Source organism: Heterodontus francisci, chromosome 10 (genome assembly GCF_036365525.1).
Source record: "Heterodontus francisci isolate sHetFra1 chromosome 10, sHetFra1.hap1, whole genome shotgun sequence".
Lineage (NCBI taxonomy): Eukaryota > Metazoa > Chordata > Chondrichthyes > Heterodontiformes > Heterodontidae > Heterodontus > Heterodontus francisci.
This window is the reverse complement of record NC_090380.1, coordinates 101,360,823-101,373,939: the sequence shown is the minus strand read 5'-3', so window position 1 is coordinate 101,373,939 and position 13,117 is coordinate 101,360,823.

Sequence of the window (13,117 nt, the reverse complement as noted above, 5' to 3'; positions counted from 1 at the left end):
GAATATATCAGTATTTGTTTATGTAGCATGTTTTTTATGTATATGGTATATTTATGCATCTGGTATTTTTGTCTATACATGTGGCATGTTTTGTCATACGTGGTGTGTTTAAGTATGTTGCATGCCCGTGTATGTGATACATTTTGTATATACGGCGTACGTTTTGTCTGTATGTGGTATGTGTGCATTTGTACATGGTGTGTCTGTGTATTTGTTTGCGCTTCCTCACATTTCTGCAATTCTTACTTCAACACCAAGAAATTGCAGAAAACCATTTCTGCAGATGTTGTAGGATGGGGGAACAGAATAACCTCTTAACGGCTGCGAAGGACATCCAAGAGAGCAAAGAGTTAAAGGTAATAATTCAGTGCTTTGGAATGTTACTGATTGTGTGAATTAGCCAAATAATTATTGGAAGTTGTTAGAGTGGATTCATTGTTAAAACTATCTGGGATAAAATCATTTCTCATTCACTACCAACGTTTGAGGCACCCAGAGTGTGTTATTCTTAATTCCAGATCCAATCAATTTACATCCAGAACAATCTTTGGCAAAAAAAAAAGTGAGCGATCTTTATCAAAATGCCAAAACGTTTCAACTTTGTCTAAAATTTATGGAGCAATTTTTTTTTTAGAGAAAGTTTTTTAAAGATATTAATTTATATATACAGTACTCCTCTTGTGTGCAGTCTGAAACTGAATACAGGTACTTTTAATATTTCGTCTTACATAGGAATTATCTTTCCGTAGCAGCCGAAGGGGCTGGATGGAAATGCATTAAGTGCCAAATGATCAGACAACACGTAACTTTGCAAAGCTCTTGGAGCAGAGACGTCGCGCCCCTGCGGATCTGCCGCGCATCTTTATGAGAAAACCTGAGGGATAGATGATATTTTTTTCTTTTGGCATTTTATTTTCCAGCTACAGAAGCGAAAGAGAGGGGGGAAAAAAACTCGCAACGTAGAGTCTAGACAGGAGAGATTCTGTCCAAATGTGGAAGCCATTCGGCCAGGCTGGGAACACTTACTGTGCATTGGAACCGCTTGGAGTAATGCAGGGCTCAGATTTCACTGAATGGCTGGGCACAAACTCGTCTCTCAATTAAAGATGAAAAATGGAGGGATTCGTTTTTGAAAGCGGAAAAACTAGCCACCTAACACCTTTTGTTAAAATCTAAAGCTGGTTTAACCATTTCAAAATATTCTCCCTGAAGATTGATTATCTTATTTTTTTTTAACAACAGTGATTCCCTGGAGCGACAGGGAGTTCACAGACTGGAGTTGGAATTCCAGCAAGATTCAGGAGACCTCGTCACATTCACATGTCGCAATTTTCATGGGACGAAACTGCGCGGTGCGGTATTAGCGCATGAAATCATTAACAGATTCATCTGTTAATATCCTAAAACACGATTTCACCCGCATAGTGTTTATAGAGCATGTGCCACAGTCAGTCGCCTGAGTTTAAAATTAAGTCTTAAAAAACGTACTAGGAGGTCCAAAGACAGGGACTCGTTGCAGACATGATGCAGTGTGTGTGCAACTGAGCATGTGCTACCGCCCCCTGGAGGTGGCTCTCACTAGTTTAGGGCAATTTCGCACCTCTGGCACATGACAGTTTCTGTGATATTAAGTGGAACCAGTTCCAGTTGAAGGGAAGACTGTGGTTAGACTCCACTGTTCTGCTTCAGTGTACTGCTCACATAGCAGCAGAATTCCTGAGTCTGATTGGCACATTCGAGTAGGCAGCTGGCGCAAGCTGCAGTATAACTCCCGATACATGAAACACTTGCTATTAGTGACAAATGTGGGAATGGTGACATTCTATTATGCTACTGGTCAGACAGAGTAGGGAGATGGAGAGAGAGGTATGGAGCATGGAGTCAGTTAGTGTCACAAGAGGGAAAAGTCTAACTCTGGTCATGCAACCTCTGTGCATCAGAAGGCGATCAGTTCTCACATTGCTATGTGCACTGTAATTGGACGCTATATGTGTAATACATTTAGCCTGAGCATGATAAAATGACGTCCATTCTCACTTGTCCATAGATCACTGAAGGCAGCTGCACAGGTAGATAAAGTGGTTCGGAAAGCATATGGGATACTTGCCTTTATTAGCCGAGGCATAGAATATAAGAGCAGGGAGGTTATGATGGAGCTGTATAAAATGCTAGTTAGGCCACAGCTGGAGTACTGTGTACAGTTCTGGGCACCACACAGTAGGAAGGATGTGATTGCACTGGAGAGGGTGCAGAGGAGATTCACCAGGATGTTGCCTGGGCTGGTTTGTTTTCCTTAAACAGAGAAGGATGAGGGGGGACATGATCGAGGTATACAAAATTAAGAGGGGCATTTGATAGGTTAGATAGGAAGAGACCTTTTCCCTTAGTGGAGTTGTCAATAACCAGGGGGCATAGATTTAAGGTAAGGGGCAGGAAGTTTAGAGGGGATTTGAGGGAAAAAAATTTCACCCAGAGGGTGGTTGGAATCTGGAACGCACTGCCTGAAGAGGTGGTAGAGGCAGGAACTCTCACAACATTTAAGAAGTATTTAAATGTGCACTTGAAATGCCATAGCATACAAGGCTACGGGCCAAGTGCTGGAAAATGGGACTAGAATAGTTAGGTGCTTGATGGCCAGCACAGACACGATGGGCCGAAGGGCCTGTTTCTGTGCTGTATAACTCTATGACTCTATGACTATGACAGAGATGGGTGATTGAAGAAAGCGAATTGTGCATGGTACAAGCATGCAACTTTCTCAATCCCACCTCATCATAGATTTACATTTACATGAACCCACACCCACCACACCCCTCCTAGTTATTTATTTTGTCATTGCACATTTTTGAGGGCCATCTAAAATTGTTAAAAGTATACTGTTAAGCACTTCTTGACTCTGTGTCAGAGACTTTTCTTGTGCAGAGTGTTTTCTTTCATTCTTTCTCTCTCATGTTTTAACCTCATCTCCTGTTGTTTTGGGATAAGGAAGAAATCCAAAGCTCAGGGCCTTGACAGCTGAAGGCACAACCGCCAATAGCAGAGTGAATAATATCAGAAATGGAGAAGAGGCCCAAATTATATGACAGCATACATCTCAGAGGGTTGTGGGGCCGGAGGAGATTCCAGAGATAGGGAGGCATGAGGCCATTGGAAGGATTGGAAAAGAAGGATGAGAATTTTACAATGGAAGCGTTGCTGGATCAGGAGCCAATGTAGGGTAGTGAGCATAGGGGTGTTGGGTGAATGGGATTGGGCGCGAGTTAGGATACACAGACAGCAGAGCTTTGGATGAGCTCAAACTTATGGAGGGTGGAATTTGGGAGGCCAGCCAGAACAGCACATCAAATGAGGTCAATCCATGGCATATCAGGCACATCCTACAGTCTGTTCAATAGTGTGGTTTGCATTATTTTAGTGTTTTCCACTTTCACTGTCTTTAAAGACAGATTTCAGCCAAACTGAATCTGGCCAGATTATGACAGGTTGTTACTAAAAGTAAATCAGTTCTCAGTCATTACTAACATTACACAGTGTAATTTCCACTCTGGTATCATTACCATTTTTAAAGGAACAGATCAGCCAAACCTGTACTTTTTCAAAGTTGTCTGGCTCTGTAACATTAGAGAGGATTTTTCCTTACACAAAGAGGGTAATCCAACTTTATGCTATGGATGGATAAAGTCTGTTAAAAAGTGACTTTGAAACTCTCATTACAGCAGATATACCATCTGTTACAGTGTAAATCAGCCCCAGTTACACAGCACAATGAGAGTAACATGTTTCTCTCTGTTATAACTGTCTAAAAATTATAGAATGTGGAAGTAATGCCCCAATTGCTCAGTTATCCCAAATATCTCCTTAAAAGTCACTCACTACTGTGCAATTTCATTTTGCTCCTGTCACATTAGGTAGGGACATGTACCTACTTCCCAGGAAGAATCAATCTGGCCTCTGTGTGAAGTGTTGTCATAAATTCATGTTGTTATGACCAGGGGAGGAAGGGGTCACAGGCTCCCCTCTTGCCCCTTTCCTGGTTTGACCGTAGCCGGGTTTATCTTTTAACACACAGTGATTTTAGCTTACCACCTCAGTGAGTCCTACTGCACTCTAATTGTAATTGCAAATGAACCAATCAGACAGGTTTTCTTAGGTTTCAACACGAAAGATGTAAGCTTATTAGCCTTACCATTCTAACCCGGTTAAAATGATTAAAATACGCGACGCAACCAGGCTAGCATGCATACGAGAGAAACATACACACAAATAGATATAGAGGGGAAGAAAGAATTGGGGGCGGGGGGGGGGGGGGTGGAATGTGGTTGAAGTAGAGTTTGTAATAAAAAGACAGGTCCTGTCTTTTGTCTTTGATGTAATGTCCTTGATTGAAGTTGAGGTCTTGGAGTTCTCGCTGGCACCTGGTGCACAATTTCAAGCTTGCTTCTCTGGTACCAAAAGGCCAAAGATATGCTTTGTCTGTAGTCTTGATGTGTAGAAACTGCCATCGTGGTTTTCCTGAGAGAGAGACCTTCCTTCTCTTTGGTCTTCAAATTGCAGTCTGTTTTCTTTCTGGTGGCACAATTCAAAAAGTCCCCAGTCTGGCCAGCAGGTAGGTCGTGTGGCCATCTCTGTGTTTGAAACAGCATCTTCAGGGAGGGTGTTGGATTTCAAAGCTTTCTGTACACAGTTGGTGGGGTTGGAGTTCTAGCTCTTAAACAGTCAAAGAAAGTTAATTATCATTATTGCCCAGAACCATCTTGTTAATTGAATCAGTGAGCACTCCCATTGTCTCTCTATTCAACTGTCTCTCAGAATGCAAATGTGCAACCATGTTTTCAGCTGTTCAGCTCTGTTGTTGTTTTTTTAAACAAGTTATGTGCAATGTCCAGTAAAAAGGGTTTGAGTAGTGTCCCATATAACAAAATTAATATGTCTCCATTTGGCAAGTGTGATTTCCGTCATACCTCTGCCCCTCGCTGAATGTAATGTGACATTAGGGGAGCATTTCATTATAAGTTAGAAGGAAAAGAAAATACAGGAAAGCACACATGCCTTTGTCTCATTCATTCTCATTCATTCAGAAAGGTTAGAAATTGTTACAGCCTGTCTTTTCCTTGTAGCAGTGCTGCTTTAAATGGACCCTTTTTCCTTGAGGTGGGTCTGAGATAGTTATGTGTTGCCCAAGGGGTTTAAGGTTTCTATACTATCAGCTTGCAATACGTTGGGAATGGGCATTCCAAAAAACATGTGATTTTTAGGGAGGTTTGGGGTTTGCACATTTCTATGATTGTCTAGGGTGCCTTTGTTCCTGTTGAGGTCTTCGGGGGATGTTTAGATTTAATTAGCTCTGGGTTTGAGCTCTGATCACGGGAGTCGGCAGTGGGTGGATCAGCTCTAACCTCACTTTCAGTGCCCTAGTGAGTTATGCAAGGGCTGTTCACGTCAGGGTATTGCTGGTTCCCTTTTCTCCTGACTGTGGGGACAGGATTCTTTGACAATCTTTCCTTTGTCCTCTGGGACATTCCTGCTTGCAGGTATTTGTTCAGATTCCACAGCACTCCCCTGCAGCACTTCGACTAGGTGAGGCATCACCTTCATAGTTTCTCTGCCCTCTTGAAGACATTCTTTGTCCCTGCAGGTTTCTCCAAATGCCATTAGCAACCCTGGTAGGGTGCTTTGGCTTCCTGCATTTACATAGGAGGATGTGGGGTCTAATTATTTCAACATTTTGGGGTTGGCTGACAGGACAGTAGGGGTTTTCATTTGGGAATCCTGTCAGACCTCCTTTAACCTGTCCTCTTAGTCCCTTTTTCCCCTTCTTCTCTAACTCTCTGCCAGACCTGTGCCTGTCTGTCCCCTTTTGTTCTCGGCAGGGGTCCTTTACAATTCACATGCCCTCTGCTGGAGGGTTTCCCAAAAGCTGGTGCAAGAATTAGGGGCACAGATTTCACTACAGGTTGGGGTTTCCCCTCAACCTGGCAAATGGGGCAAGTTCTACAGTACTCTACTGCATCTTTGTGGAGTTTTGGCCAGTCAAACTGCTGCCTTATGTGGGCTTTGGTTTTTCGTATAACCGACATGTACAGCCATTGTAATTTCATGGGCCATTCTTAATATCTCTCTTCGATAGCTCTGTGGCACCATTAACTGGTGAACCACTGCCCACTCTCTGTCCTCAGGTCTGTGGGGAGAACTCCACTTCCTCATCAATACCTCATTCTTTAGATAGTAGCAACCTCTGCTTCAATTTCAGCCTGGACAGCCTGTGCTAACTCTCTCAGTACTGGGTCTCAGCTGGGGAAGGTCCATTTAATCCATTCCCTGGGTCCTCCAACTTTCCAAAGAAAGTTTCAGACAGACAGACCACATGGTCATCTGTCTGCAATGCCAATTCAGTCTCCTCTGGGGGTGCTGGTTTGATCATGGCCCGATTCACTACACATAAGGGGAACTGCAGGGGACCTTCTTCTGCCACTGCCCTGTCTCTCTGACCTCCTTCAGTCCCTCTTTCACTACTGGGGAAGCTACCACCTTTGCCCCCGCCAGATCATTACTTAGGAGCAGATCAACCCCGTCCACAGGCAAACTAGGGGCAATGCCTACGGTCACCGGTCCCGAAACTAGGTCACACTCCAAGTGCACCCGATATAAAGGTACACTGCCCTCCAATACCATTTACTATCATTCTGGTACTTACTGCACTCTCTGGGAGATAGGTCATGCCTGTTCCCAGCAAAGGGGATCTGTTGACCCCTGTATCCCTGCATATTATTATGTGCTTGCTTGCCCTACTTATGGGGTATGAGGTCACTCTCCCTTCAGATAGAAAATCTTATTAAATGTTCCTGCACCTACAGCAGTATGTTTTCTGGGTCTTAATGCTGCTGCAGTTAATGCCACAACCTGCTTTGCTGCGCTTTCCATCAGGGTCCCTTCACAATGTGTAAAGACTTTCTCAGTATTTTTTAAGTATTTACAATTGCACTAGGAACAGTGAGCAGAGGAAATTTTCACAAGAGTAATCATGACATCACTACATATACACTGGAAATTCCCTCAGGGCATCTCTAGTTCAACTGGCATAGCTTCCTAAATGGGGTTTCCGCCAAACGTCTGCTAGAGCTATGGCAGTGGAGTGGGAGAAGCCCTGAGGAATTTCCCAGTGGCAGAGGCCACAGTAAATCATTTCCCTTATATTCTGCACTAATGTTGACACACTGATTGGCAATACTAATTGACAAGCAGGGGTCATGTTTTCAATTGCGCCATGAAAATTAAGCTGATAATAAGCCATTCTACAAAAATGAAAGAAAGACTTGTGCTTTTTTTGTAGCACCTCTCACAACCTCATGTGTCCAAAATCACCTTATAGCCACTGAAGTACCTTTTTTAAAGTGTAGTCACTCTTGTAATGCAGGGAAGATGGAAGCATGCTCCCACAGCCAGAATAGTACAGGTTATTCCTGACACACACAGGCAAGACTGGAAGCAGCACATGAGGGTAGGCACGCAACAGAATTTCAAGCAGGTCCTCAGAAGGACTCATCAACAATTCTCCATAGCTACACCTTCCAGTCGAGCATCAGTTCAGAGTTGCAAGAATGAAAAATGCTTCATTCATACACTGGGAGCTGCATAGTTGCTCACAGTGGTAAATATATTGCAGACAAGCAGCATTGCACTGACAATGTTCAACGCCATAAAGATTACAATAAATAGTTTTGTAAAACTAGGACATCTTCTGTGGCATTGATAACAGTCACCATCTCAGAGTTGAGCTAGATGATGTGGTGGGTGGGGGTCGGGGGGGTGGGGGGTCTGCCTGCCTGGGAGCAGAGTCAAAGGACTCAAGGTGACCAACTGGACCAAGAGCACAGTGGAAAGACTCATGTGGGTGTCTGGGTTGGAAAAAGGGTTTTTAGCTCATATATGGCAGGCTTAGAGTCTGAACATGTTTGCCATTGAAAAAATATAATTTTTCATTCATGGGATGTGGGTATCGCTGGCTAGACTAGCACTTATTGCCCACCCCTAATTGCCCTTGAGAAGGTGGTGGTGAGCTGCCTCCTTGAACCGGTTTAGTCCATGGGGTGTAGGTACACCAACAGTGCTATTAGGAAGGGAGTTCCAGGATTTTGATCCAGCGACAGTGAAGGAACAGCGATATAGTTCCAAGTCAGGATGGTGTGTGACTTGGAGGAGAACTTGCAGGTGGTGATGTTCCATGCCTCTACTGCCCTTGTCCTTCTAGGTGGTGGAGGTCATGGCTTTAGCAGGTGCTGTTGAAGGAGTCTTGGTGAGTTGTTGCAGTGCATCTTGTAGATAGGACACACTGCTGCCACTGTGCGTCAGTGGTGGAGGGAGTGAATGTTGAAGTGGTAAATGGAGTGCTAATCAAGCGGGCTGCTTTGTTCTGGATGGTGTTGAACTTCTTGAGTGTTGTTGGAGCTGCACCCATCCAAACAAGTGGAGAGTATTCATCACACTCCTGACTTGTGCCTTGCAGATAGTGGACGGGCATTGGGGAGACAGGAGGTGAGTTACTCACCGCAGAATTCCCAGCCTCTGACCTGCTCTTGTAGCCACAGTATTTATGTGGCTGGTCCAGTTCAGTTTCTGGTCATTGATAACCCCCAGGATATTTCTGTTTCTGAGGTAAGCCTTTAGGAAACAGGCATAGAGGCATGATAATAACATAAGCTGGAATTGGTTTAAATACCATATCCATTAAGAATCAATGAATTGTAACAAATCACAGTTGACCTAATGATTCTCCTGGCTCGGATGCTGATGTTGAAATGCTCACCAGTGGGTCGGCATTTTTCTGGGCATTGAGATCTTGGTATGCAAAGGTTTGAAATTTATGTGTGTGTAGAAACCTGAAAAATGTTGTTAGTTGTACAAATCAAACTCCAAGAAAGTGAAGAAAACTTGGAGCCCCAGATCTCTATGAAGGGTGGTCATCTCGAGGAAAAACTTCCAATAGGGCATGAAGAATTTAAAAAATAAAATTGAAGATTTATTTTGCAAATGATTTAAGTTTTATGTGCTTGTTCTGGTAGAAAGCTTTAGTAGTGTATGATCAGGTTATAGACAAAGTGAGATAAGGACTGAAGGCATTTTCAAAAAACATTTTGAGTAATTTCATTGGTTGGGCAAGGGTATTAACAGTTACAAAACCAAGGGTAGATGGTGTTAAAATACAGATCAGTCATGATTATAGTGAATGGTGGAATAAGACTGAGGGGCTGAACGGCCTACTCATGTCCCTATGCTAAGTGTAATGAATTAGGTGATTTGCAAGGAGCAAATGTGACACTTTAACATGTAACAAATCTGTACTAGAGTTGAGGTTAAATGACATATATTAAATGTGGAAAAGTTAGTTTATGCTGTGTTTTGTTAAATATATTTTTTGAGGATTCATTTTTGAAAGATTGAAGAACTGTTGAACATTGGGGTTTTCAAAGGGGGTCATGTAAAGGCCACTTGAATTTGAAAAACAGTCCCTGGAAATGTTTATTAAAAGGGGCAACAATGAGAGGTCTTGTGAGGAAAACAAGCCTTTCCCGGAAACCACTTGACTTCCTGCAAGAACAACAAGCCTTTCCAGGAAACCACCTGACAACCAGCTCAAAAAACAACAGAAAACTTTGGACACCTGGAGAAGTTGTTTACAAAGAAGTGACAGGTCAATATAGATAAAGGTCAAAAGGTTGACCTCCTGTTGTCAGTTTCGCTTTTGAATTGTTTTGAGTTGGGGTTGAACTGTCTAAAAAGGAAGAGAACATCCAAGGAGAGAAGAGAATTCCAAAGGAAGGAGAGAAGACCACAACCCAGCTCAGCTTTCCAGCACCTCTCTAAAAGACCCTGAGAAGTCCACTGTGTCAACTCATCTCATCTCCTGTCTTTGAAGAAAAGCCTACTAAATTAATTCTCAATGCCACCTGAAAAGAACTGTTCTAAAAGATCCCAGTAACCCATTTATGTGTACTCGGAGGCCAGACTTTATGCCAGTTTTGGAACACAAAATATATCATCTGGTGTTTCTTCAAGAATGAGCAAGTATTCAGCCCATATAATATAATATATAATATAATATATATAATAAAATCAAGAAATGCTGGAACCACTCAGCAGGTCTGGCAGCATCTGTGGAAAGAGAAGCAGAGTTAACGTTTCGGGTCAGTGACCCTTCTTCGGAAGTATTGAGCCCAAGTGTTTTTTGTCTGCAATAAAGCTCTAAAAACAAAAATCCCTTTATTTTTCCGGTTAACCAATATGTGTGTGTGTGAGTGTGAGGGGCTAAGGTAAAAAGGGAACTTTAATATTTCAATCTGTGTGTTTATGCTTTACTCCATTACTGGTTAAGACTTGTTTTATAATAAACCGATAATTTTGTTGTTTATTAAAGAAATCTGGTTGGTGTGTTTTATTCTAGAATAAAAACAGAGTCTATGATTGAACGTATCGGTAAGTGGGAAAAAATTTAAATATATGTTGTGACCCGTAGAGTAGTAGAACTAAAATAAACAGTGCACTCCTCCTGCCTCATTCGTAACAATACATTATAATGGGATAAAATGTCTACTTGTGTGCAAAAGAAAACAAGCAACTCTAATTAAAATATATTTACAACTTTCTGCATTCTGTCCTTCTACTTACAGAATGGAAGTTGGAGATATAAATTGTTGATAGGTGCCATTGTACTTGGCGCACTGGCAGGTCATGTTCCCATCATCCTCTTCCTGGGACCATCTTGCTGCAACTTCCCTTTGTCAAACACGCATATACCTTTTTCAATGCCAATATTGCTTTAGCTTACACTGCAAAGCACCACCTGAGCACCCATTCTTTGAGCTTTCAAGTTTGGAGCTGGCAGGGTTACCTGTAGCAATGCACCATGCTGGAGGAGGAGGCCATCGCCCATATTTACCTGGCCTTTTGGCTGGAGAAGGAAGACAAGCCACCCACCACCAGCAGTTTCCTAAAAGTGCAAGACTCCGGCTGGAGATGGACTTGAAGAGTATGGAGGAACGGGGGTGGGGGTGTCAATTGCTCCAGTTCGCTGACCTTAACCACTGACCATGACCTTTGGGGGACCCCTATGTCTTTAGGCTAGCTCATCCAGGGAAGGAGAAGCATGTTATCTGCCCCCATGAGGAGTCTCTACATCCCAAGAGGGGCCTGGTCCCTCAGAAATCGCAGAATCGTTACAGTGCAAAGGGAGGCCATTTGGCCCATCATGTCCGCACTGGCTCTCCGAAAGAGAAACTCCCTCAATTCCATTCCCCTGCCTTCTCCCCATAATCCTGCCGCTGATCCGCACATAGGAGCTGGCAAGATTGGATGGTTTCAGGCAATATATGATGCGGGGTGGAAGACTTTGCTGAAAACTTCACCAATTTAGGTAAGATATTTAGAGTTTTCATTTTTTTTTTAGAAAGACCTAACCCTCTGTAACAGAAAATCCACACATCATCTAACACTCCATTAACGAAATGTATTATTTCCATTTTATGTAAATATGTGCATGATGACACCAACATTTAAAGAGGTATTGTCTTGCTGAAAAATGTTGAGTTGACTTGTGTGCAGATACAACACAATAACCTGACGACCAAATTCAATCAAAAGCTTGCATTCAAAAAGCACCTTTAAGATAAAGAACAACGTCCCAAGAGACTTCACAAATGGAAGTTGGTGAGAAAGGAATGTGGGCCATGGGGAGAGAGATTAGTAAGTGTTGACTAAAATCTGACCAAAATGATTGGTTTTGAGAATAATTTTAAAGGAGCAGAGACTGCTGGACATACAGAGATGATTAGGGGGAAGAGTGGAGTCAATGTTTAGAAAACAACTTACAAACTCAAACTATCATTTAAAATACTATGCCCAAACAAACAACTTCATCTGTCACATCAATGGTGAGTAAGCTATTGTTTAAGTTGTACATGTGTATTATAATTTGTACATTTTGTACAATGCATGGGCATTAAAGGGGTTACAATATTAAACCTGTATACTGGTAGGGGTACACGGAGAGAAGGTAGATTTGGAAGGTGAGATAAGTAAAGCTTGAGAACCTCTGCTCAGGACAAAATGCAGCTCTGCAGTTTTCCTCTCACACCAGACTCTGCCTGGTGCTATTCTGCATGTTAAACATCAATTCCTCTTCTGCCAGATCTTGCCTAAAATGTTTTGCCACAGACAGATTAGTTTGGCAAATGAATTTATTTAATGTGAAGAATGAAACTTGCAGAATCACAAGATCGGTGTTATCCTTTCAGGTGTATAAAATTAAACTTGGGACTCCCCTTTCCAACATTACTTGATTTAAGCCAAATAAAACAATCTTGCCAATAATATAAAATTTAAAAGCTGCTCTCATGAAATTTACTCATTAGAAGAGCAGCAGCTTTTTTGAGATTAGTTTTGTTTGCACAAATAAATATTATCTGCTTCTCGAGCATTATGAAACAAACACACTGTGTATTTAATTTTTACCACAAGTGGAGGACAAAATATCCATTCATAAAGAACAGTAGACCTGTCAAGTATTATTTCTTTTGTGAAATACGTGATATCAATCTGTAACCTAAGCAATGAGGATGTTTAATGATGAGCCATTATTTAGAATCTACAAAAACTTGCATGATTTTTTAACTGGTTTTTGACTGAACACTATCTCATGTAGTTAAGTTATTTAAGGAAATGGGGATAATTTTTAGCCCCCAATGGGGGTGAGTCTGGAGGCAGGTGGACGCAAAAATTCACACTGCTGGCTTGACGTACCATTTCCTGGCACCATTCTGCCCCCAGGTCATTTTCCCAGAGGCGTAGTCGGGGTCAGCAGGGCTACCCAAATGCATGCAGCAGGTAGACAATTGAGCTTGTTAAAGCAAGCCTATTAAGGCCTACGCTCAAAGGCCATTTGGAATTTTCCAGTTGGCCTCCGGGGCCGGAGGCATTGGGGACTAGGCCTCCCGACGACAGTCTGAGGGGCCAGTACTCCAGGCAAGCTATGAGGTCCTCCCTACTGCCTGGCTTCACCTGCAGTCACTGGATGCCCTGTGGATGGTGGAGGCATTCCCCCTCCACATTAGTGCAAAGGGAATTT